The sequence below is a fragment of the Astatotilapia calliptera genome, chromosome 10, assembly GCF_900246225.1.
Source record: "Astatotilapia calliptera chromosome 10, fAstCal1.2, whole genome shotgun sequence".
Lineage (NCBI taxonomy): Eukaryota > Metazoa > Chordata > Actinopteri > Cichliformes > Cichlidae > Astatotilapia > Astatotilapia calliptera.
Window position 1 is genome coordinate 2,686,004 of NC_039311.1, and position 25,694 is coordinate 2,711,697.

Here is a 25,694-nt window from a genome sequence, read left to right on the forward strand (position 1 = left end):
TCGACCCAATACTGCGACTGATAAGAAAACATTAAAAAATGACAAATACAATATTTCTTATTGAATAATTTTACATGATGAAAATGCGCATAATCAAAGACATGGCTCATGACAGTACCGCTACCATCGCTACTGGAAGCACTTTGAAGGATAAGGAGAAAATAAAATAACATGGGTCGTGCTGGCAGTGTTTGTTTCAAATTGATTTTTTCATTAAATCCCATCAGCTGAGAAAGTGCTCTCTTGATTGGTTTTCAGAATCCTCTTGGCGCAGCACCCGTGTCCATACACATCACTAAGCACACGGGTCTGCCACTTGCTAATGACCTTTGCTGGGGGCAGATGAGTCAGCACACGAACATTGCATGAAACTCAGACATAAAACAATTTTTTAACAATTTGAAGGTTCTTTCATGGAATGATTCATTTTTGATCCATCTACATAATGTAGTATTATTTTCTTCAGCTCAGCCGTGAACAATAGCACTGTGTGCGAGCACTGAAGCATGCCGATGATTGTGCCTGTTAGAACACCAATCAGCAACAACAGGCTGATAGTTTGTTTATATAACACACAACTGACCACTACTACACATTTACTACGGCACCAGTGTTTTAATGTGACTGCAATCTTCTTGTGTTCTTTTAATGTGCCTTTTTTATGGCGTTACCTATAAGAAATGATAGAATAGCTGTAAATCAATTCAAGTACATAATGGGACTTGGCAGTAAAGCTGTGCTGGAAAGAGACGCACATCTACAAATCAAACCAAATGATTCTAATGCAGTGCTCATTATTGATAGACTCTGACTGGTTTAAAGAGCAATGAGTGGAAGGAGGACAGGCAGGCCTCATGCCGCACTTAAAAGGATTGAAAGTGTCTGACCATGTCTTTAAAATGTATGGACGAGCTCATAAACACTATAAATAGGTCTCTCTTGGTATCAAAACTCCCTGAAACATAAATTCGGTTTCAGCTGGGAAATCCATACAAATGTTGTTTGTGCTAATGAGAGTCAAATGGCAGGCACTGCTGGGGGCTATGTGACATGTACACACTGAAGGCATACTGATGAAAGAGCCACAATTTAAAGGGTAACAAGCCTTACAAGCACTGTGTCGCACAGATACACTCATGATATGGAATTTCAATAAATAGCACCATTGACCACAGCTTTGCATTTCTGTGAATGCCCAGCTAACTCTGTGTTATAGCATCCATGTATCCACGGCAAATCCTCATTACAAAGCAGTTCCTATTCCCACCCTACAGTCCTCAAGCCAGGTGGCACACAGACAGCCATAACGGCAACAGTTATTATGTGCTGTGTATTTAATAAAAGTACAATACAGGTATTGCAAAGTAAATTCACTTATCCCTACACACATAACTGCATAATAACCTGAATCCAGATCTGTGCAGGTGTCCGTGTATGACAGATACCTGCATTGCTGCAGGTAGCCTAATGCATTACTGTTTCTGGTTTTTGATGTTCCTGTGTTTGCACTCATCCCTTTCAGCTGGTTTGAGGTATAAAACTTGAGCTGGGTGCCTTGATGTACTGCTGGCTTGGAATTCTAATAATGAGTGTGCTTTGGGATTTTAAGGATGAGTCTCTCTGAAATAGTTTTTCACTTCAGTACCTTTCATTTCAGCCTCCTCTTATGGTGCTGCTAAAACCTCCTCTTTTCTTTTCTTCTAAAAAGGAAGAAATTAATTTGCCCTGCTTGGCAGTTGTTAAGAACAATAATATAATGATCACTGGAGTCCTGACTCTAAAGTATATTGTTAAAAACTACGGTTAAAAAGCATCAAATGGATACTCACAGAAACGAATGATGATCCACAGAGTTGGATCCTGTGTTCTGTGCTAATGGTCCTGATAGCGGTGCTGAGGCTTGGGAGCATCAGCTGGGATGAACAGAGGGATCCCTCGAGTTCTCTTTCTCGGGAATGAGCTTGTGTTTGGCGCACATGTGGGCAGCATTGGGGTGACAACTAGTGGATTTCATTCACAGCATCCGGCGGGTGCTATCCAATCATCGGGGAGGGTCGTGTCCCCAGTGCCAGCCTCTATAGAGACAGAGGAGGTCATCCCTCTGGAAGAATGCTGCTTCTCATTGCAAAAACAAAGGCTGGGATTGTCAAGCTGATGGCAAGGGGACGAGGTGGAGGGGCAGCAAAGGCCGGGGGATTCGGGACAATAGAATAAATCACATAAAAAATGTCACAGCCACACAAATGGAAATTTTGCTTGGGGATGAAGCTGGATTTAAAAAAACTGAGAGTTGTTTATCTAAGGCAAAAGAAAAAAAAGCTAGTCACATGGCCCACTAGTCAGACAGTAAGGGCATTTCTTTTCATTTCCTGACAGGCGTATGAAAGGAGTGCACTTTGAATAGACTCTTTTTGCTTGAAAACTCCTAAAGAGAAATAGGGTAAAAATATGCCTACAATCTGAGGAACGCTCATATCAGGAACTAAGGAGGACTGGTACATGGCTGATGGTGCTTACAGCAGGTGGTTTAGACAAGAGACTCTAACTTCAAGCCTGCGTAAGTCTTTTGACATCACACATGGGACACTGCAGTCATACACATTTGTCTACACATACACTATGGGAAGAAAATGTATGGGGAAACATGACATTGGTAAAATCCCAGATGTAAAGCCACATTCAGGCAATATCAGTAAAACCACAGATGCAATTAGCCAAGAGGAAAAAAACTTACTAGTTCAGCCTTAAAATTGGAAGATACCAGGAGCTGCCATGTACTTTGTGAAAACCACTCATTATGGACAACTGCATTTAAATAAAAGGCAAAAGCTAATTTTAAATCAACAGACATCATCAACAACAGTTAGGTCTGTTTACAAGTAAACAGAGGTATTGGTCCAACTGATAAACCTGTGACAGTGCCTTAGGCGATCAGGACTCACTGATGAACTTGGGAAGGGGGGCCTGTGTAGTCTGATGCCATGGCAGAGATGCTGAAAACCTTAGTACCGTATTTTCCGCACAATAAGGCGCACTTAAAATCCTTTAATCTTCTCAAAAATCGACAGTTTGCCTTATAATCCGGTGCGCCTTATGTATAAATTCTGGTTGTGCTTACTGACCTCAAACTGATTTTATGTGCTACACGGCGCTCAAAAATCTGTCAAATGTTTTAGTACGACTTTGGTGGCACTGCGTGATGGAGCCTCGCTGAGTAATCTGGGTCCTAAACTCCATCGACCTTCAGGTCCCAAAGTCAAACGAACACTGCGGCATCACTGAGAGTTAAACACTGGCTAAATTCTTTCATCTTTAATAAAATGATCAGTGTTGCTGCTTTAACATCCAGGCATCCATGAAAACAGAATTTATTAAATTTAACTGAGTTACACCCAGCATTTGTTCACATCAGTTTAAGAAAAAAGGTCAAAGACACAGATTCACAGGGGTAAAATTGTTGGGGTGCCTGAGTCGCTGACCCAGTATTTTGTTTTTAAATATATTTCTTTATTAATTCTTAGGTTTTGGTTGTGATTTCCGTGTTCCCTTTGTAGTGTCTATGGTTTCAGTGTCTGCCTGTGAGTCTATGTATACAAGTTCAGTCTGTTATGTTTCCTGGTTTACTTTGAAAGTCTGGGTTAATGTATTGAGTTTTGCTTTCCTTTGGTCTCGTCATGTATGATTTGTCCCAGCTGTGTTTCGCTTCTGTCTCTCATTCCCAGAAAGCTCCCTCTGTGTATTTTAGCCTTGTGTTTCTCTGTGTCAGTGTCGCGATCTACCCTCATTCTGTACTGTGTGTTCTGTTTATTTTGTATTCTAATGCAGCCAGTTTTCTGTTTTGCCGTCCAGCATTAAAGCTGTATTTAAGTTCACCTGCACTCAGCCTTCACTTGACATAAGATCATGACCAGAACATGGACCCCGCAGATTGTTCCGCCTCTGAGGTTGATTCCGAAATGGAGAGGTTGGTTAATTTGCTGGACCGCATCTCTCAGGCCGATAGCTTACAGGCTATGTCTGTGGGACTGAGCGCAGTGGACGCAATGATTAAGAACAACCCCGGCTTCATCAATTCTCCTTGAACACTAAACTGAGCAGCACCATAGCTGCATGGAGGGAGCACGTAAGAGCCAGTGAGCTAGCTATCTTTCTTTCCACGCCAACACAGCAGCACCAGACAGAGTTCTCTGTGAAGCAGCTGCGTTTGCCACAGCAGGACGGCGTTTCTGCTGGAGGTTAACCGCTTCAGTGTGAGGAGCCGGAGGATTTGCAGCCCGATCAACTGGAGCAGTCGCAGCTCAATCCGCTGGATGACTTGCGAACTGGTCCGTCCTCTCTCTCGCCGCCTCCCCCTTCCACAAGGGAAGGCGTCGCTCACGCCGCTGTCACTCCAGGGCTGCTGAGCTAACTTCATCGGTGAGTAAGAGTGACTGTTTGCTGAATGTTCCGCTTGAGCATCCCGGTCCCGAACCTTCTGACATTTCATTCACTGTGAATCAGACTGTTTTCCTCTCGGGATTCAGTTCTGCCCGAACCAACAAACTCAGACACTGTATGTTTGGATTACATGAACATTAAATCAATCAGAGACTAATCAATTAAGTCTGGTCCTGCCTCATCTGGTCCTGCTGCTGCCACGCCGTCGTCTGGTCCACAACCTGGCTGGCTGTAACTCAGGACGTAGAGCAGGTTAGTTGCTGATCAGAAGGTTGGTGGTTCGATCCCTAGCTCCCCCAGTTTGCATTAGGGCTGGGCTATATCATACCGTTCACGGTAATACCGGTGTAATTTTGGGCAACGATAGGAAAATGAAATATTGCAATAGAATATGGGTAAAACGCGCATGCGCAGTGCCTTTGTTTACATACGCACATAGCGGTGACGCAGAATGAGAAGAGCGTAAGCGGATCGTTAAATGTAACTGATGAACCAGAATTGGTTTGTAAAAATCCCGGATTTGCCTCGCCTGTGTTGCTCCGGGCAATCCCCGGAGAGCTTTATGGACAGTTTTTTGAGTTCCAGTGCTCTTCACGGACTTTTGGTTTTCTTGAGCTCCTCGGCTTCTTGTGGACTTGTGTTTTGTCATTTTGTTTCCGTGAGTCTGCACTAGAGCAGGGCGATATGACCAAAAGTATTTATCACGATATACGTTTGAAAATTTGCGATAACGATATAACTGACACTAGACAAAATACTTTACAACTCCACAACTTTATTAGTGCAAAAAACCCCATCAATGTATTTTCACTTAAACAAGCAGCTGTTTTTTATGTGCATTAAAGTTATATAAAAATGTAACAGTGCAAATGCAAATTCCTCGCTGACAGTTTAACCAAAAGGCATTTCCAGTGGAAACTGGCCGACATATCCTGAGCATAACCATGTATAACATCCACAAAACTTAAAAAGGGGTTATACACACACAATACGGTAATATTATGTCATGGTCTCCGTGCCTGCCCGGTCGGCTCCACAAGGCTACAATTGCTGTTTCTGTTCTCTCCCTCTCTGCCTGGGCGGAGCTCACTGTGGGCTCCCACCCTTGGCCCACACACACACCTGACAACACTCACCCATCATCACCGGGAGCACTATTTGAGGCTGGAACACAGATCCTCTCGTCGCTGGATGATTGTACCCCTAACGTTAGTGTTCTCACAGCTCTTGTGCTTCATATTCGTGATTTGTGATTAGTTGGTGACCTGCCTTCTCGTCTGCCTCAGATCTTCCCCCCCCCGGGACCTGCGACCTCCCTGCTGCGGGAACGTGTGTGAGTGTGAGCGAAGAAGACGTGAGCGAGTTACCCTGTGATTCCCCCGGAGTTTTGGATCCCTTCACTGTACATATATTGCACTGGCACTGTAAATAAACTACACCTTGGAGATACCTTACCGCTCTGCGTTTGAATCCCTGTACCAGATCGTGACAGATTATGTTGAAGCACAGTACGTATCACTCCGCGAGGCTCCGCCTACGATAGCCGTAACGCTCCGACAATCCATCAAGCGGTGCGGCTTCGTAGCTTAGCAAAGTTGTACTGAAACATTTGACAGATTTTCGAGCGCCGTGCACATAAAATCGTTTCGAGGTCAGTAAACACAACCAGAGTTCATACATAAGGCACACGGGATTATAAGGGGCTCTGTCGACTTTCAGAAAAATCAAAGGATTGATTTTAAGTGCGCCGTATTTTCCAAACAACACGGTAATAACGACGGCCCGCTAGCATGCTCTACCAAAAATAGTGCTTTGTTGTGTATCTGACGGACGAAAGCTAAACCAGTTCCACCAGTGAAGCTGCAGCATTTTTACAAACCAGTTCTGGTTCATCAGTTTCATTCAACGATCCACTTTCGCTCTTCTCATTCTGCGTCGCCGCCATGTGCGTATGAAAGCAAAGGCACTGCGCATGCGCGTTTTACCCATATGCTATCGCCATATTTCATTTTCCTATCGTTGACCAACATTACACCGGTATTACCATGAACGGTATGATATAGCCCAGCCCTAGTCTGCACTTTGGGTCCACCATTCCTGCCTGCACGCACTTGACAAAAATTGTATCGTGGCACCACTAAGGTGATTCCCAAAGAGCAAATAGTCAAAGGTTTAGCAGGGTGTCCCTAAAAAATTCAAGGAAACCGGACAAGTGGTGGTCAGTTGGCAAGTTTAACTATCAATAGCACATCTGGATTTTCAATTGATATATCTACTGTTTACTGAAGCCTGATCAGAAATACTCTCAGTTCTCGGCTTTCAAGAAGCCATTCTTAAAGAAGGGAAACCAGGAGAAAAGCATGACGTATGCTAGTTTATACGAGAACTGAAATGAAAACCGATCTTATGGAGTGATGAATCTTAATTTGAAATTTAGTTCAAATTGTCATCAGCATATAAAGAGGAGGTACAACAGTGAGCGTATCTGTCAAACATGGTTGAAGTTTGGTCATATTTGGGGCTGCATGTCAGCCAGTTGTGTTGGCGGCCTAGTCAATATAGGTCAAATTTAAATGAAGACAATATCTGCTATACAATACCATTCGGAAAAAATCTGATTGGCATCAATTTCATTTTTTAGCACGAAACACAATCCAAATGCAGCAAAAACATGGATGGATGTCAGTGCCTCCACATTACTGAAGCAGCGTGGGATCATCTTGATAGACTGGCACAAAGACCAGCTTTGAATGTCCTTCAACAAGCCTGGAGAACTATTCCTGAAGTCTGCTTTAAGGAATTACGAGAAAGCTTTCCTAAGAGTGTGATGGAGTATTAGGACCACATTAAGAAATAAAAATGTATTGTTCATTTTGAGAATAAGGTTGAAACACTATAACATGAAGATTAAAGTTAGATTGTTATTTCAGGTCAAACAACTGATGCTGAATTATCATTTATCCTTTTCATTGGCAAGCTTAAATATGAAAATTATTCATTCTGAAGATATAAGGCAGCAGTATTCAGGCTCAGTTTTCTTTCAAGTGAATGAACCTTTCATATATTCAGTGTCTGTATCCCTGCATCAAATTCCATTCAGTCATCAACAATATTTCTTATTCATTAAAAAGACTGTTTAGAAATGTGTACAGATGATCACCTGTTTGGATTTTTATTATGTGTGTCAGCCTCATTTTCAGCTGGAAACACCTTCCTGTGTGTTTGTGCATGTTATTAGAGAGCAGATGATGGTGTTTAGAAAAAGAAACTATTCAAAATAATGTGCGCATATAAACAGACTAATCAGAGAAGAACACATCTCAGTCCTCTTGATGTGGGCTTCTCTTCATCAATCAAGAGTGTGAAAAAAACTGTCTTTTTTTCTTTCTTTTCTTCTTTTGACATTTCACTGTGCTTGGCATGTTGAGAAGGTTTTTGTTAATAAGGAAAAGTTGAGTAAAAGTATGCACAAGTTTAACCTGCTAGGAAAGAATGTAACATCCTGTGATTTTTATTCCTGAGGTGAGAATTTGTCAGATCAGATTAATGATACTGTGATACAATTTCAAAGGTGTCATATAGAGAAAGAAGAAGCCTTGATACAGTATTAAAACATAAATCCCTAGTCTCACATTCAATAAATATTTTCTTAAGCTGGCCATGACAACACTGACATGTGCTTTTAATGGCAACATTTCTTCCTCTGAAAGTGTTTTTTCTGCTTTAGAATTTGTATAAACACTTATTGGTTTGCAGAGACGTAATTATTGCATCATACATACAAATCTAGCTTCATTGTTGCAGGACGCTGGAGGGGGTATTCATTTTTGGGTTTCTGCTTCAGAAGCCTTATTATGAATGATTGCATGATTGAATCGACACTTTTTTATTATTTTTTACATTTTTGTTAATTTACCAAAATTAATCCAATTACAGCATTAGAACAAAAGTCAGGGAATCCGGAATGTTAAAATTTCCTAGTAATACATTTTTCTTATGCTTATGCAGAAAGCTTGAGTTACATTTCCTGGCAAACAGACTCACACGACTCCATTCATGTTACAGTTTTAGGATTTGAGTTTTGCAACGAAGCAGCTATATTACCTTTTGTCAAGAACTAGAAATATTCTTTTTGAACTTCAATGCATTTTATGCCCCTGTAGAAATGCTATCTTCAAGGATAGCAGTGCATTTTCTTGAAAAGACAATAACAAAGACTTACATGGACAGACTTGGAATTTTCATAGACTTGATAGACTTGATAATGTAATTTAAATACTAATATCAGAAAGCTTATGCTTAAAATAAAAATGCTTACATGTTGATGTATAGAAAGTAATTTCACTTAATTAAACACAACAACATAGGATGGATGAGTATTGCATGGGAATGCCACCAGTAGCTGGAGTCAGAAACCAAGGTGCAAAGTCTGAATGATGTCTTTAAACTGTTTGTTTTTTTTTCATCTTTAATGACTTTCAACTTGTGCACACAACTGTTGCTTTTTTAAACTCACTGAAAACTTACACTATACAATAACATGCTTTTGATTGCAGCTGTGGATGGCTAATGAATGGGCAGTTAAATGGTGACTGTATTAAATCAAGTGATAATGAACAATCGCATTACTGTTCAAATCACAAGGCAATTAAGGACTTATGAAAAGTTTAGCATCCTGAAATCCTGATCTGCTGAATCTACATTGCACTGACTTTATTCTGATTATACCTGATAGATGAAGCCGTTAACTCTGACCTCCACATACACAAACTTTCTACAGATGAACAGCTCGTATTGCCAACCTGTCCTCACTTGTCAGTAGGACACTTTAGAGTGCATCCTGGTTTGATTTGTTATCATTGTGGACTCAACAGTGACAGGTAAATAGAATTACTAAAGTGAATTTCACATCAGCAAGTGGGATGTTTGGGTTTGGAGGGGAAAAATAAATCAGATAAGCCTGAGATATCTAAAACCTGAGAAATAGTTTTAAAAGAATTTAGTATATATGAGTTATTAAAAAAGTGTAGCAAGTGAGAGTTTAATAATTTTATATGTGGGTGTATGTGATTACAGCTTTCTACTGTGAAGATGTTTACAAGTACAGACGGTGTGAAGTCTAACATTTCAGTGAAAGCGTTAATGAGTACCGGATAGTGCTGTGCCAACAGTACATTTCACAGCTCAGACAGGCAAAATGTTCCTACTTTCAGCACAGTTTGTGTTTGCAACAAGCATCATCTTATTAGTTTAATTAGAAAATCATCAACTCTGGAACCATACACCCTGCAGTCGGGAACCGATGAGATGTATATATCACAGCTCATAATGATACTGAGATTGCTATAAGAAAATATAGACTAAACAATAAACACCGTGACACTAATAAATGAAGTCTTTACAATATTTGTGAAAGAACGTGTTCTAAAGAACATACTGAGAGTGGTATTATAATAGGATACTACCATTGCAACTAGTCCGTTTGGGACATTTCTTCCTTCCTGGTTATTCCAGCATCAGCTTTAAGTGGTGTTATTGCAAAGTGGAAGCATTTAGGAACCCCAGCAACTCAGTGGCAGACCTCATAGTTACAGAGCAGGGTCACTGTGCTGAGCTGTCACCAACACTCTGCTGACTCAATGATTGCAGAGCTCCAAACCTCCTGTGGTATTAACATCAGCACAAAAGCGGTGTCCTGAGACACCTTGGCATGAGTTTTCATGGACGAGCAGCTCCTGTAGGTGTAATGTGTAAATGCACAATAGCGTGAAATTTAAGCTAAATTCTAAAGAACAGTAAGGAAGCATTAGCCTGAAATTGTAATTATAACATTAGAGATCTGAAGCCTTGGCGGCTCTGAGGATTCATTTTCTGTCCACCATTTAACAAGGAAACATGCTGCACTGTTACTGTATCTAATTATGCACACGACCAGCCTCCTCATAGAGTAATGTATTGCCAGCTATCAGCCTTTGGAGCCTGATATAAACAGCAAGCCAAAAACTCCAACTCTACTTGGCAATCAAGTACTTTTTGGCCACTACAGTCCTACATATCAAGGCAAATTGTACACATGCCATTCTACATCTACAGTTTGTTGTGAAAAACCCACATAGCATTGTAATAATATAATTGCCATTTAAAATCATATGTACCAAAAATAAGATGCCAAAGCAGTTGTCACACCTCAGGCTGGAATTAACTGAGAGCTCAGGGAGAGCGAGCTTCTCTGCAATACCTTTATGTAGTCTCATCCTCGCATGATGGGGAACCTTCATCAAACACTCTTAATAAAATTCGTTCAAAGATTTATACAGTCATTTGAAATGAAATGTGGATTTAGATTGTTGTCTGTTTTCATTTCCTCTCTATAGAGAATGCTGAACAACCTTCTTGTGCTGCCTGGGCAAAGCACGAGGCCACCCCACTGACACTAACAATGAGAAGATGAGGAGTGAAAGTGTTACACTGTCAAATAGCAGCAAGACCTTGATGCCAGCTCTTGCTCTTGACGAAGGCGGTCGCACTTTTCTCCTCCTCCTCTAACTTAGCTTTCCTGCTTAGCCTCTTATGTCCTTGTCTAGTCTCGTGTTTTTTGTATTACTTTTCCCTGGAACATTCTCTCACAGTCTGTTCTCTAAAACCTAAAAGAGGAATTATGGATTTGATCAACTGGTCCCTAAATGCAATTGACACCCTTTTCTCAACGAGAAGTTTGGGCTTGGGTGAGCCTGACTGCTGAAGATATCTACCTATTTGGAACCATGATAACAGGGTTCTTGCTGATCGGAGCTGGCTTGGCCCTGACTTATCAAAGAATTAAGAAAGCGGAACCGGCTGTTCAAACCTCCACAAGGCTGCCCGCTGGGATTGAAACGATGGACGAGGCGTGAGTTTCTCAAAACGGGCTCATTGAGTGCAGCACGGATAAGATCTTGGAGAAGCTTACAGCTGCCGTGAATACTCAGAATAAGATCTCTGAGTGCAGACTGGATTACATCTTGGGGAGGCTCACTGTGGTCGTGAGTTCTCAGAATCGGCTCTTTGAGCACAAGAATGACAACATCACTGAGCGCAAGTTTGATAACATCATGGAGAAGCTCACGGCTCTCCAACGGCAGATTGAGAGACCAGTGTTGGACTGTTAGAACTGCTTTGAAATTCATATGAGCTGTTCGCACTAAAGTAAAAAGCACCATCACTTCATGCGGAGACCCTTCGGCTCCCGCCTTGCGACCGCAGCTGCCGCCGAACAAAAACACCCTGATAACGACTGTGTTTAGACTGTTCTTCCCATTCCATGCAAGGCCACCTGGGTTGGCTGGAAGACTGTTTACTTAGCCTAGCAGGGCGAAGGACACTGTCTCAGCTGAACTCTGGACACACACACACACACATATACACTGATATGCACACACTCATCCCCCCCTCCCTTTCCTTCGATGCTTGTTCCCTCCTGGGAACACGGCGGGTCTGAGCCCACGCTGGAATGGTAGCGCTGGGCAGGATGGCTGCTGTGTTTGCTTCGGATTACTCCTCACCCCCCACCCGACCCTGTGACTTGTCACGCGTTCCATAATGTTGTGCTGTGGACATTTATGTGCTTTTTGTGCAGAGGAGTTTTTTTGTTTCCTGTTCTCATGCTGTCCTCCCAGGAGCCCAGCATGAGTAGAGGTCTCTTTTTTTCCTCTTGTACTTTCCCATTGTAGTGTATATTTCAGTGTTTTTTTCTGTAACGCTACCGATCTCCGACCTGTATCCCCATGTGATGTCTGTGTTGTGTGTGTAAGGTCGGGGGGGGGGGGGGGGGGGGGGGGTGCCCTATTTCACTGCAGGGCAACCTGCACATGGCACCGTCTACGCCTACTCTCATTCACTTTGGTTTTGGGCACACCATAATCCGATTACAGCCTCTAGTTGGAGTCCTTCTGTTAATATTCCCTTTTTTTTTTTTTTTTTTTTTTGCTGTTTTGCATACTTGCATATTTGATGACGGAGTAAAAATTTATCTGCTTGTTTTCCCCGAGGCAATCAGTATTCATCAAAATTCATGTCGGTGTATCAATTAATTTAATATGGCCTTAATGAAGTAGTAATTATTTTAAGCTACTTATGTGACCATTCTTATAACAGAAATCAAATCAGCAGCCAGAGGCAAATGACAATCAGTTCCATCAAAACTCAGTGTATACATGAATTGTAATATTCTGCAAGACATGTAATGAGATAATCCAATTATTCTTATGATCAAAGTGAGAAACAACAAGTCTCTGCAAGTGGTTTATGCTCATTTAGCAGCTAGTGAGTTGCAGTGAAGTGACATCACAACATGCTTGTCTTTACATCTGAAAGATAACTGGTAATATTCTCTAACAGGAGATCAGTGCAGATTGGGATGAATTAAAAACCAGTGCTGTCCCGACCTTTAAAAAGAGAGTGGTGCAATCAACATGAAGTACAGACTTAAAACAACTGGAAAAGTCAAACTATAGGGATAAAACCACATGTATTATTCATGTGTGTACAACCCTCATGTTAAATTTAAATAAATTAGCATTCACTCACATTTCGCTGAATGGAAGTTTGTCCCCACCCCCGATATCCACACATAGAGGCAATTTTATCTTTCAGTGGCTTTAAAAATAGACTCAAAACAATCAGAAGCACATATACAATCATCCTACAATCAAGAAGGAAATGTATGCACACAGCCGCAGCCGTTTCCATTATATACAGCCACTTTATCCATGCCACTCATCCTGATTACAAAAACACATAGATACACAATATGCATACATTAACTTGTTTACTAGTTTCCCGGTTGTTGCGATTGCTTCGGGGGGGACTTTAAAAGTAGTGCAATAACTTTTAAGTAGACCGATCTCAGATGCCAGAATGGGTCATTTAGTGGAAGAAGGACACACTGCTGCTCCACTTCACCGATACTGAAGAGGGGGTTTATCCCATTCAGGCCCCGGCTCCTTCAAGTTCAGCTTTAACTGGATGTGGAGGATGTGCTCGGCAAACAGACACGCTGCTGCAATGTTGTTTTTGGAAAAGCAGAATCATTTTAATGCAGCGCTATTACTGCACTACACAGTATCACAAAGCAGCTGATAAACTGCAGCATCTGTTTATCGTTTGTTTCATGTTTAATCATTTATAAGTATCTGGATCGTTTTTGAGTGTGGGAAAATTTGGTCGATTTATAATGTTATGTGACCTCAGAGCAGCTTGGTATTTAGGGGCAACAACACTATGGGGAAACTGCCAAATGACACTTTATCATGCTGACATAATGAATAACAACTGGCCTAATAATAATTCATTTATTTTTTTAAAATATGGATGATTCGAAAAAAAAAGAACAAGTTGAGAAGTGGGCTGGGTAATAAATTATTTGTAAATGTAGCAAAACTACAATATTAAAATAACAAGTCAGGCTAAAGACCCCAATGATCAGCTGATCCCCTATGAGCATATGATACACACATGTAGTTTTGTAGTCTTGTGTAATTCTGTTCCTGTGAATCAAAATTACTTCAGAGATGTTACATTTAATCAAATCTGAGTTCTAAAGAAAAGGGCAGAGTGTAGTTATAGGGGCTGAAAACTGCAGCATGTTTGAAATAAACTCAAACAAGACTTGGCAAACGCATCACACCATTACACTTACAGTATGTTATGCCTATGTTTAATTTGGATGTGTGAAAATATACATGTTGTTGCTCGGTTTCAACACTTTTAATTGGAATCATCAGCCAGAAAATGTGCAATGACACAACCAATGATGAGCCAATCAGCAGTTCCCAATAACAAAATGTGCCAAATATTGTGTTTTCTGTGTTAGTGATCCATCTTGTGAACTACAAAAACACTAGCCAAATAGCACCAGCATGTCCTGTATGAAATGTATCAGACACTGCAATACCATTAGCCTAGATTAAAATATTGCTTTGTTTCTATTTAGCAGGTAAAGTGGGTGCAGTTTTACCATAAGACCTCACAACTTTAGTGGCAAGCTGCTTGTCTCAGGACTCTCCCTGTCTCCAGCCATGTATTGTTATCAATATAATGCAGTCATATTATAAAATCATCCCACAAAGAGCGTGTAAAAATAAAATAAGAAAAGAAATAGTCAGCTTTAGTAAGACATTTGCTCACGTTCAGAAAAAGGCCCATTTTCTGTCTTCCCATGTGTGAAGCTCGTTAGCTCATCATGAATCAGACGTTCTGTATCTTCTTGGCATTTGGTAAGACTGAGTCACAGTCGGGCTGAACACTTTAGTGTCAGTACAAATGGAGAATGCTGCACAAATTTGAGTGTAATACAAAAGAAATGCATTTCTCTTATATCGTCCAAGTCTAACATAAAATGCATTGAATTGAATTACAAAGCTTTCTGGCTGCTGCTAGCGTAGTCAGTCGGGTTTGTAGGTTTGCATTGTTCTGGAGGAAGTGAGGGCTATCTAGCTTGTCAGTATGTTACCTGAACCATACTCTGATCTCCAGCACTAAGTATGCAATTGGTGGTTGCCATTTGTAGTCAGAATATGCAAACTCAGCTCCTTTCTCCATCCTAACACCAGTGGAAATGTTTGTTTGTTTGTTTGTTTTTTACAATAATGTATTTAAATTTCAAATATCTTCAAGTTTTGCTTCTATTTTCTTACCATAACACAAAGTTATTTTTGTAGGTTGACTGTTTTAAGGGAAATCGGGTACTTTAGCAACCTAACTAAAATAACTAGCCACTTCCAGAAAGCTAGCCAGCTACAACTCAAGGACCAAGGAGAAGGTTTTTAGGGCACAGCCTGCAATTTACAAAACAAAAACAAAAAAGTGTTTTTTTGACAGTCACATTCTCACTCACAGAACTCTCAGTCAACATGCTGTCATCCAGCTGTCAACAATAAAATGTCCTGTAACATCCTCAAAGATTCAGAGGAAAAGTTTCCAGTGAAAATAACATGAACTCTGGCATGTTTGGGCCTTAATACAATTCAAGCTCAGTGCTCACACCACTTTCCAGATATGACTCCCCATAACTTTTTTCTCCAAAATAAAATGCAAAAAAAGTTATTTTGATATCGTAATTAATAACAAATGTACACCTACAATTGTTCACAAAAGGACAACCAGGTACAGTGTTTGCTTTCTGAAATCGCGCCCTCACAAACTGTGGTTCACAGTTTCAGCAGTGATCAGGTTCATACTCTACAAGAACTATGGGGAAGCCCTATTTTGAGAGCATTTAATTATACAGAAAAGTACATGATGGAGTTGAGACAAAAAAATTGAACCTTATTAACTAAAGCTGTCAACAAATTGTGAAGAAGTGATTGACCTTATGTCAGAATGGTGGCCTGGAAAAGGCAAAGCCTCTCAAGGAAATGATAAACTAAGAAGAAACAGCAAAACATAACACAACAGCAAGCACACATCTCAATAAATTTGGACCCACCACTAATAAAATAATCTTGCTACTTCGCTGACCCACTTCCACTACGCTGCTGTATGCAGCCACATATGCTGATGCCATAACACTGCCTCCACCATGTTTTACAGGTTATATTATTTCCTCTGTCCAATAAAGTGTTTCATAACTCGCTTTCCGATGGCTAAGAGTGAAAACAGCTGCACCTTACACCTTGTCGTAACCGTTTGTATATCCATTCATGAATGCACCCTTTTGATGTAGACCTTGACAATAATATGCCAGTTTCCTTCAAAGTATTCTTGAGTGCAGGATTTTTCTTCAGCCTCTGAGCTCAACATTCACTTTGTGACTGTTTGATTTTGCAAAGAGTGTCATTGTCCAAAATTCTATAGATCTGTGCTCTTGCTTCGTAGTCATTGCACACAAAACGCTCACTCAGTTAGCACTCTATTGTCTACACTTTTTTTTTCAGTGTATCTGACATGAGAGAGTACAGTTCAGAGTAAACTTCAGAGGACCTGGCATCCTGCTTCATAGCGTGATAGTGCTGGTTTGGCGAGGAACCGCTCTGTGTATTGATCTGCTCATGCACTATTCCCTCTACTTCGTGTGAGAATTTGCCTCTGATCTGAACCAACTTTCAAGTGGGTAAAAACAATCTGACTCAAAGGCACTTTTTTTTGTAATGTACATCAATAGAGTAGCAGAGTGTGCAGAAAAAAAGCAAGCCTCCAATAGTGGTTCAAAGGGTAATGATTTACCCTCTGAATGGCCTATCCATCAGAGCTACCCTTAATTCTGCTTTATACCGATCTAACACAAGTTGATGCAAACTCAAAATAGTTCAGGAAGATTTCAAAGTGAAATGTCATTCCATTGGGGCGATCGTGGCTCAAGAGTTGGCAGTTCATCTTGTAACCGGAAGGTCGCCGGTTCGAGCCCCGGCTTGGACAGTCTGTGTTGTTGTGTCCTTGGGCAAGACACTTCACCTACCGCCTATTGGTGATGGCCAGAGGGGTCGATGGCGCGATATGGCAGCCTCGCTTATGTCAGTCTGCCCCAGGGCAGCTGTAGCTACATCTGTAGCTGCCTCCACCAGCGTGTGAATGAATAGTGGAATTGTAAAGTGCTTTGGGGGCCCCGATAAGCGCTATATAAATCCAATCCATTATTATTATTAATTTTCCAGACAAATCTTAATTCCAGTGAAGATTTTTCAACAAGACTCATTTGTTCGACAACAGAAGGTGAAGCACAAATGGCGAGGTAAATTATTGAACATCGCTACAAATCTTAGTGTGATGATAGTAGTGTATGTATGTATACATGCACCCTATCTCCTACTTAAAAGGTTGAATCCTAGTTTGCAAGAACATCGTCACACATACAGCGATGATTAACATCTATATGTTATTACAAAAATCTTTATATTGATTCATATTCATCATCCCTCAATGTTACACTGTCCACTTGTATCACTTGGCACATTCAGTGTGGAAATTTGTTCAAGTCACCAGTACAGCGATTATTCACACCTCTGTGTTTTTAAAAAGAACTATTATTACAATTATTCAAATATTTATTATAAATATTTGAATAATTATGAATATTTTAATAATTATAAATTTAATATAAATTCTTTGGATTTTCCTGTATATTATGTTCATATTAGTGCTGTCACCGTTAATCTGGTTAAAATGACATTAATGCCATAACCGCCCGTGCGTGGAGCTGCACGGCGTCAAAGCGTTAGCGGGGTTAGCTTGTTTTAACACGATAACTCGCTAACGGAGATTTGCCGCGTTAATGCAGTTATGGCATTAACGTCATTTTAATGAGATTAACGTTGACAGCACTAGTTCATATGTTTTTACCGTATTACCTAATCAGTCTGTGTTTCTTTCATGTGTCATGCTCAGTGTTTGTCGCCCGTAAAATAACTTATTTCTAAACGTGCTGCTGGTTACAATAAAGATAATAATGTACTGTAACTTTTTACAACAAGTTTTCCTCAAGTAATCAGCACACTAATAATTTGCTCCATCATTTGATAAATTGTTGGTGATACTTGAAACCATTAAAGCCAACTTAATCTTTAATGTCGCAAAACTGAAAGTTTCAAACCTGCAAATGAGCAAAACTGAAACACTGACTTGAATAAAACATCTTAATTAGCTCTGATGATATCTTTTTTTTTCAGTTTGATTTACATTTTTAGTGCAGTTTTCTTTATTTATCTTTATTGCTTTTACTGTGCTGTTTATGCCAGTGGTTAAGACACAGTTGATGGCAATATAGTTTTATAATAGTACATCTAAAATGCTGCAAGGCTTTGTGAAACGGTAAAAGATGCTTAAGCGTTATACTGCATATTCATCAGTGCCAGTATTTTGAGAAAGACAAGTTGGCAGCTAAGACTCCTTGAATATCTTCCAAAGTCTAATTAACAGACGTAGATATCAGCAGTACTGTGCAGTCAAAGATGACAGACTGTATCACAAGACACGAATCACTCGGTGTCACTCTTTATTTCAGAATCAAAACAGATTTAATGATCCGTAAAAGTATAAAACATTGACCCCATTAACTCCTAACTGACGCACCTGTGATCCTCAAAAGTTCTCTGTATTTGAGCTATTCAGAGCACCGGAGGATTTGTCAAGATGATCTCTATTACACTTTAGTCTATAGTTCGATAAGCACTGACACGGCGTGGAAAAACCTATAAACATGCAGAAAACGTGTCTTATCTGTTGATCCTACATATTTGAAAAGATGGATGACTCAAAGGAGAAAAGATAAAAAGGGTTCAAACCTTAATTGCAGACCGGAGCTGCTCAGCATCCACTTCTCTGCGTGTTGCCTTCTCCTGCACTGCTTCTGCTTCCAAGCTCAAACGATCTCGCCAAAGCAGATTTCAGACACTCTTTGCTGTCGTCACTGCCGTTCATACACAAACGCTGCAACCCTGAATGAATGAATAGAGCTTACAGGTGTACATGTCGGGAGAGCGCTGCCAGAGCTCATGGCGTGCTCCAGCGCTCACAGACTGAGACGTGGAAGAAGAGAGGGCAGCTTATTTGGCATTATCATCCCACCCCCCCTCTGGTCTACTCTCCTCCCGTTCCTCTCTCTGTCACTGTCTCCTCTCTTATTCACCTTTTTATCCCCTGCCTTTCCCCTCAAAGCAACTGCTCGGCTTCCTCTTGTCTTGCTGTAATTATGAGTGTAAGTAATTGTCTTATTCCAGCAAGAGGGTGTACGTGAGAGAGAGGCAGACACGACTTGAAGCAAGCCATCTGTGAGAGAGTATTTATATGAAACTGAAGGAGAATCTCTGCTTTTGAGGGAAGGACCATCCTCTCTGAGACAAACAGCTACTGGCATGTATCAGAGAGGGATGAACAGCCGACTTCGTACAAGAAGAGGAGAATGAAAGAGCCTCCCGTGTCTTCGAGATCTAAGGTGCACACAATGAGGAGCTGGTGATTTAAAGAAGCATAAAATTACCTTGGACACAATTACATTTTTTGACAGTGAAGAATCACCTCTCTGGAACCCTTAAGTGCTACTTTTCCTCTTTTTGAAAGGTGTGACATTTAGAAGAAATGCTTAGCCACTAAACTTGAATCTAACCTTTACTAAATAATGGATTGTGGCTGTGAATCATGTGACACCTCAGTAATTGAAAAACAATATGAAAATTCCAGAGGTTCGCTTCGACAGTTGTAAGTCCACAGCTGTGTGCACTTTAGTTCACTCAGTCATGTATATTTATTAAACGCAAGAAAACAATGTTGCTTTAAAGAAGACATGCGCTCCAGTCTGGAAGCGATGAGGTGAAATAACTCTCCTAAAGCCATCAGTCACGTTGTGAAATATTTCCACTCTGACGCCATTTTTGCTTCGCTTCACATACACACACTTCTGACTAGAAGCATTTAAACATCTATGAGAGTCTAAATGATTGTCTTTTCCATCTATTATGGCAACACATGTCCAACAAGGCTGTTGCTTAGTTTCCAAAATAAAATGTCACGAGTAGTTGTTATTTGTGCTCTGTCTGGTTGTGTATTTTCTTTTTAAAGCAGCACAGGCATCATCCATCTAGTTTCATCAAAATGAGCCTGGACAGTGCAACAGCTGTGGCATTTCAAACTTTGAATGTTGAACTTTAAAGTTTGTCCCCAGTCACAGAGATTCGTAAGTAAGACTAAATGTGATCAACTTCACTTGTCTTCAGAGATGGGCAGTAACACGTTACTTGTAACTCACAGAGTAACGCGTTACTTATAACGCGTTACTGTAATCCGATTACACGTTACTGTAATCCCTTACTTTACTCAAGTAACGAGTAAAGTAAGGGATTACTATTGCAAAAACGGTAATTAGATTACCGTTACTTTCCCGTAGTAATGCTGCGTTACCACGTTACTAAAACCGTGATTTTTTTGCGAGAGTGTCTCACGACAGTGACGTAAGCGAGTGCGACGTTTGTGACAACAGCTGTGTGCAGATCAACAGTGGATAATATATCGAGTGCGGGAGAGAGTATGAGCGTGCAGCGTTTAAAGCGTGGAAGTACTGACCTTACTTTGAGTTTGATTCCATAAAAAGTGACAAAAACATTAGTGTCCGTTGTGCGTGGGAAGAAAACTTCTTTTTACAGCGAAAAAACCCCTAAACTTCCAAACAAGCACCGAGTAGCTACGACGTAATGGGAAACTCACAGAGACACTCGCGGATTCTTCCACTGACCGCGGCACACCTGCACCAGGGTAAACCTCCGCCTACCCCACTCCTGCTTTACAGGTGAAAATAGAGCAACAGGACCGCTGAGTCTTTGACTTTATTTATTTTCTGCTGTGTTTTACTTGCATCTATTTGAAAGACTGAGTGTAAACACAAAAAATATTTATGTGCTGGAATGTGTAGAAAATAGGTTTAAATGCTAAACTAATTTCTTCCAGTCAGAGAATGTTGCATATAATTAAATTTTTGCTTGATGCATAAAGTTAAAAGATTAAAACTAATAAAACAAGTTTTAAAAAGAGACTTTTCCATCTGATTACATTTTGTATGATGGATTATGTAGAAAAAGTAGAATTGGGCTGAAAGATCTATCACTTTATCACCTCTTCAGGTTGTAAATCGTGTTTTTAAAAAGTAACTAAGTAACTAAGTAATTAATTACTTTTGAAAAATAAGTAATCAGTAAAGTAACGGGATTACTTTTTGGGGGAAGTAATCAGTAATTAGTTACTGATTACTTTTTTCAAGTAACTTGACCAACACTGCTTGTCTTGCAAGGCAAAGAAGAAAAGCTGCAGTCGTTTACTGACATTGGTTGTGTGGAGCTAAAAACCTAATTGCTATTTTTTTTTTCAGCTGTGAGGCCTCTAGTTGTTAAACCATTGTCAATAATGAAAGAAAAGTATTATATAAACGTCAGCCTGTGGCCACTGGCTAAAACAAGTGACTGCTCTGGATTTTTCAATATTAAACCTTTTAAATATTTGATTACAGTTTGTAGCGGGCCAAACACAGTCGGAATGTCATTTTAAAGTTATTTTAAATAATAACTCACCTCACTTACTCACCAATAAATATATGTCTAACAGTTTTTTAATCTCACTCTTAAAGGGGAAAAAAAGCAAATTACTAGTTGTGTTCAGAGAGGAAGGTTTGAGTGTGTACAGCGTGTTGTGTTCACGCTAGCTCAGAATAATATCATATTGCTCTTTTTAGAGTGCTGGTGGTGGTGAAGGATGGCTTTACAATTGTGGAATATTTTCAGTGTGTCTGTGTCTCTACAGTTTGCCTTGCAAGAAGAACAAGTAGGTCAAAGCGCCTCGGGACTCTGTAAGCATTTTGACAGACTTCCAGATCTTCTGGAAGTTGGTCTCCAGAGGGGTGTAGGCAATATTTAGGGCAAACCCCTGCACAGTAATCTCCTTCCTTCAGCTAATGCATTAAAAAACTGGGAACATGAAAGTATTTCAAATAAAGGGAAATAAATGCTCAATGTGATAAAGCTAGGCTAGCTTCATTAAGGTAAGACATACACATGAATCGCTGAAGCACTCATCTGCTTGTTGAGAGATGATACGCATCATTATTATTGTGTTACTGTAAGTACGGTACAATCATTGCATTGCTAATTCTAGTCCCTCACTAAAAGCAAAACCCACCTTGCCACTGTTACCGGACAACAGCTTGCACAAACTGGAGCAATGGTGGTAAGAGGGGCTGCATTGGAGAGAGAACAAGGAAAAGGAAGTTGCAGGGGAAAAAAAGGCTCAGCCTTGCTGAAAGGCCGGGTATTTTGTCTCTGCATGTCTCAATGGGCAGCCCACAATGTGTGTTAATTCATCCCTCACAAAGAGCCTTGAAGCGAGGCTTTCCCAAACCAGCAAACAAATCACTTCTCTCCCTCTCCATTGGTATTCTGAGGATGATTCTCAGGTCTTTGTGTAGGGAAATGAGCAGCGGAATAAGAAACAGATTTAAGTTGAAGGTGCGGTTTACTCAGGGATCGCTTTGATTGAAATACCTCACACACGAACAGAATGTCCTCGTTTTGAGTCTATATCATTTTTTTCCTGTCTATATTGAGACAAATACCACCTCTGTGTTGAGATGAAGTAAACTATTCTGCCGTTAGCAGTCCATTTAAGTAAAATTTAATTAGCTGTTAGCAGCCTGTGATTCCACTCTTTCATTTCATTCATAAATCCTCATTTAATATCTGTTTTGGGAGCACTGCTGCTTAATTTATTATGATATAGCTCTAAAAATGTCTTTATTATAACTGTGTGAGAGAGTGGATATTTTTATAGGCTCTTATTTAGTGCTAATTAAGTTATCCATAAAACAATGCTAAAGGTTAACGTTTTGCTAAACCACATTCTAGTCAGAGTCTGGTCTAATCTGGTTTCCTGCAGCAATAAAATTATTTAAAGTTAATAGTAGCTCAGAAAACCACTGTCATCACCTCATTCATTTTCAGTTGTTTTAACATCAGTTTATTGTTTTGATGTTTTACTTTCCTTCACTATTATTGATTTAGTTCACACTACTCTAATGAGCATCATGAGTTGTTACTGAGATGCAGGTAAGTGACAAGTCAAAGGTGCTTGCAAAGAAAAGCGTCTGGACTTCTTTAAGTTGCTTGAAGACGTTTCAAGCGCCTTTGGCTACGATGACCTGGATGACTGGGAACCTTCACAGACAGGTAAGTGACAAAGCGTTTTGACAAAGGATTCATTCAAGTTTTGGATCCAGTTGCACTTTGGTTTGGGCTGCACAGCTAATTAGTCAAAAATGACTTGGTTTGAGTTAGGAAATGATCATTATAGGTAATTATGATTAGCAAACCTTTTTATGTTACTGGGGAGTGACGTTTTTCACATGGGCCATTACCTATGACTGTAAGTTTGTTTTCTAAAAGCCGCTGCAACACACTGTGCACCTGCTGCACAATTTTATCAAAAGATCTGGAAAAAATAAGAATATCATCCAGATACAAGTACACAAAATTATTCAAAAAGTCCTGTAACACATCATTAGTCAAAGCCTGAAACACTGACGGTACATTAGTCAGACCGAAAGGCATTACCAGGTATTCGTAATCAGTGATGGGAATAATGGCATTACAAGTAATGGCGTTACTTTTTTCAGTAACGAGTAATCTAAGTAATTACTATTCCTATCGTTACAATGCTGTTACAGTTACTAACAAGAAAATGAGCTCTGTTGCTATTTTTCAACAAACAGACGATTGAAGCTGTGTTCAGCTTGCTGCATCTTATATCAGCTGCACAGAAGTAGCTGTAAGTAATGTGGACGCTACAGCTTTGAGCAGCTTCACGCTCCCGCGGACGGTAATCGCGATCACTGTCTAGCACAACACCTGGAGCTCAGGGGGCAAAACAATCGCATGAGTGCTGCTGTTTGACTGAGGAAGAATAAAGTAGTCGTGGTAAGACAATCACATGACCACTTCAAGACAAAGCAACAAGGTGACATATACCAGTTTATAAACTGTGTTGATAGGCCACGTAAAACCAGAGTCATGATAAACAAGATATGCGCCTGTTTTTCCTCAATAGTTTCGTCATGTTTACTGTCTAAGGACAGCGCAGCGAGACCTCTCTGCTTATGAGCAAAAATTAAAAACGGGAAGTTTTAGGAGTGACGGCGAGAGAGAGAGCAGAAAAAGAGAGAGAGAGAGTTTTGAGATGTGGGAGATTTGTGACGTTTAGCGTGTTTGGAGTGTGTCGTTAATGTGTTGTCTTGTGTAATTAGTGTGTAGTGTTGTGGACAGTTTTGTGTTGTGTGTCAGAACAATGAGGCGACTGCTGTCTCCAGGTAGAAACAGACACCTGCTGCTGTCAGACCTGCAGGAATCAGGCTGTGATGTTCTCCTTTATAGTGGACAGAAATTATGTTTTTGGAGTGGCACAAATAATTTGTGCGGCATCTTACTGAATGCAGAACAGCTGATTGTTCTGTAAATAGTTTGAAATGGTTATTTAAAAAATCAAGGTAAAAGGTAAATGGATGTAAATAACTTTGTCTGTGAAGGTTCTCAGTCATCCAGGTCATCGTAGTCAAAGGAGCTTGCAAAGAAAAGAAGTAAGTAAAGAAGTCAAGACGCTTTTTTTTGCAAGCTCCTTTGAATGCAAATAACTTTGTTTGCAAAACTTGTGAATAGGATTTTAATATTGACAATTTATTTTTGCGTTGAAAGTTACGAAATATGATTCATTAAACATGTTTGTGGTTGTTACAGTAAAAATATAAATTTTCTACTCTGATTTTATGTTTTTTGTCTGATTTTAGATCAATTGTGTTAACACAGTAGTCAAAATGAAAACATAACTGTAAATTCAGACATGTGAGGTTGTGCTGAAAAGAATGACACCAAACAAGACAAAGTAAATCGTTTTTAAAGCTAAAATGTGGAGGGAAAATCAAAAGTAGTTAAAAATGGCCAATTATACCCTGGACCCCAGAGGGTTAAACGTTTTTTTTAAAGTAACGCAATAGTTACTTTTCAAGTAATTAATTACTTTTAGCATATTGTAACTCAGTTACTAACTCAGTTACTTTTTTGAAGAAGTAACTAGTAACTATAATTAATCACTTTTTCAAAGTAACTTGCCCAACACTGTTCGTAATGTCCTTGAGGAGTGTTGAAGGCCATTTTCTACTCATCTGGATATGCGTTCCGAAGGTCCTTTTTTGTGAAAATGATGGCTTCCTGTAGAGGTTCAATAGCAGAAGAGATCAGTGGGAGGGGATATTTATTCTTCACAGTTATTACACTGAGACCCCGATAGTCAATACAGAGCCTGAGAGATTAATCTTTCTTTCCTACAAAGAAAAAAACCACCAAAGGCAAAGGGGACAGGCGAATTAAGCCCGCCTCCAGCGACTCCGTGATATACCTGTCCGTGGCCGCCTTCTTAGGGTCGGAGAGGCCGACTGGTAGGCAGCTGGTCTCCAAGTAACAGTTCAACGGAACAGTCATATCAACGGTGAGGGGGAAGTGAGAGAAAACAGGCCCCAGATCACCTCTGGTACGGACAAAAGATCCAAAGTCTCAGGTTCCAGCTTAGAACTGAAGACAGGTGGAGGTAGTAAGGCAGACTGTAAACAGTGTGACAAGCAGGGGCTACTCCAACTCTCAATATGGCGGGTGGACCAGTTAATGTGGGGATTATGGCACTCGAACCATGGGTAACCTAAAACGACGGGAAACTCAAGGGAGGAAAAACAAAACAAAACAGAGAAGCTTGCGATGATTACTGGA

At 40.3% G+C, this 25,694-nt stretch overlaps 1 protein-coding gene across 3 annotated transcripts in view; it reads right to left on the bottom strand.

Moving 5' to 3' along the window:
* The window catches only part of b3gat1b (beta-1,3-glucuronyltransferase 1 (glucuronosyltransferase P) b), a 65,585-nt gene extending 46,174 nt beyond the window's left edge, over positions 1–19,411 (bottom strand). For 2 of the 3 annotated variants that reach the window (XM_026181859.1, XM_026181861.1), the window contains exon 1: positions 18,693–19,411. The gene's annotated coding sequence lies outside the window, so the exon portion shown is untranslated. Of the gene's footprint in view, positions 1–1,829; positions 2,076–18,692 lie in introns of all 3 variants that reach the window. The other variant, XM_026181860.1, reaches the window with a different exon arrangement.
* Between the last annotated feature and the right edge of the window lie 6,283 nt (positions 19,412–25,694).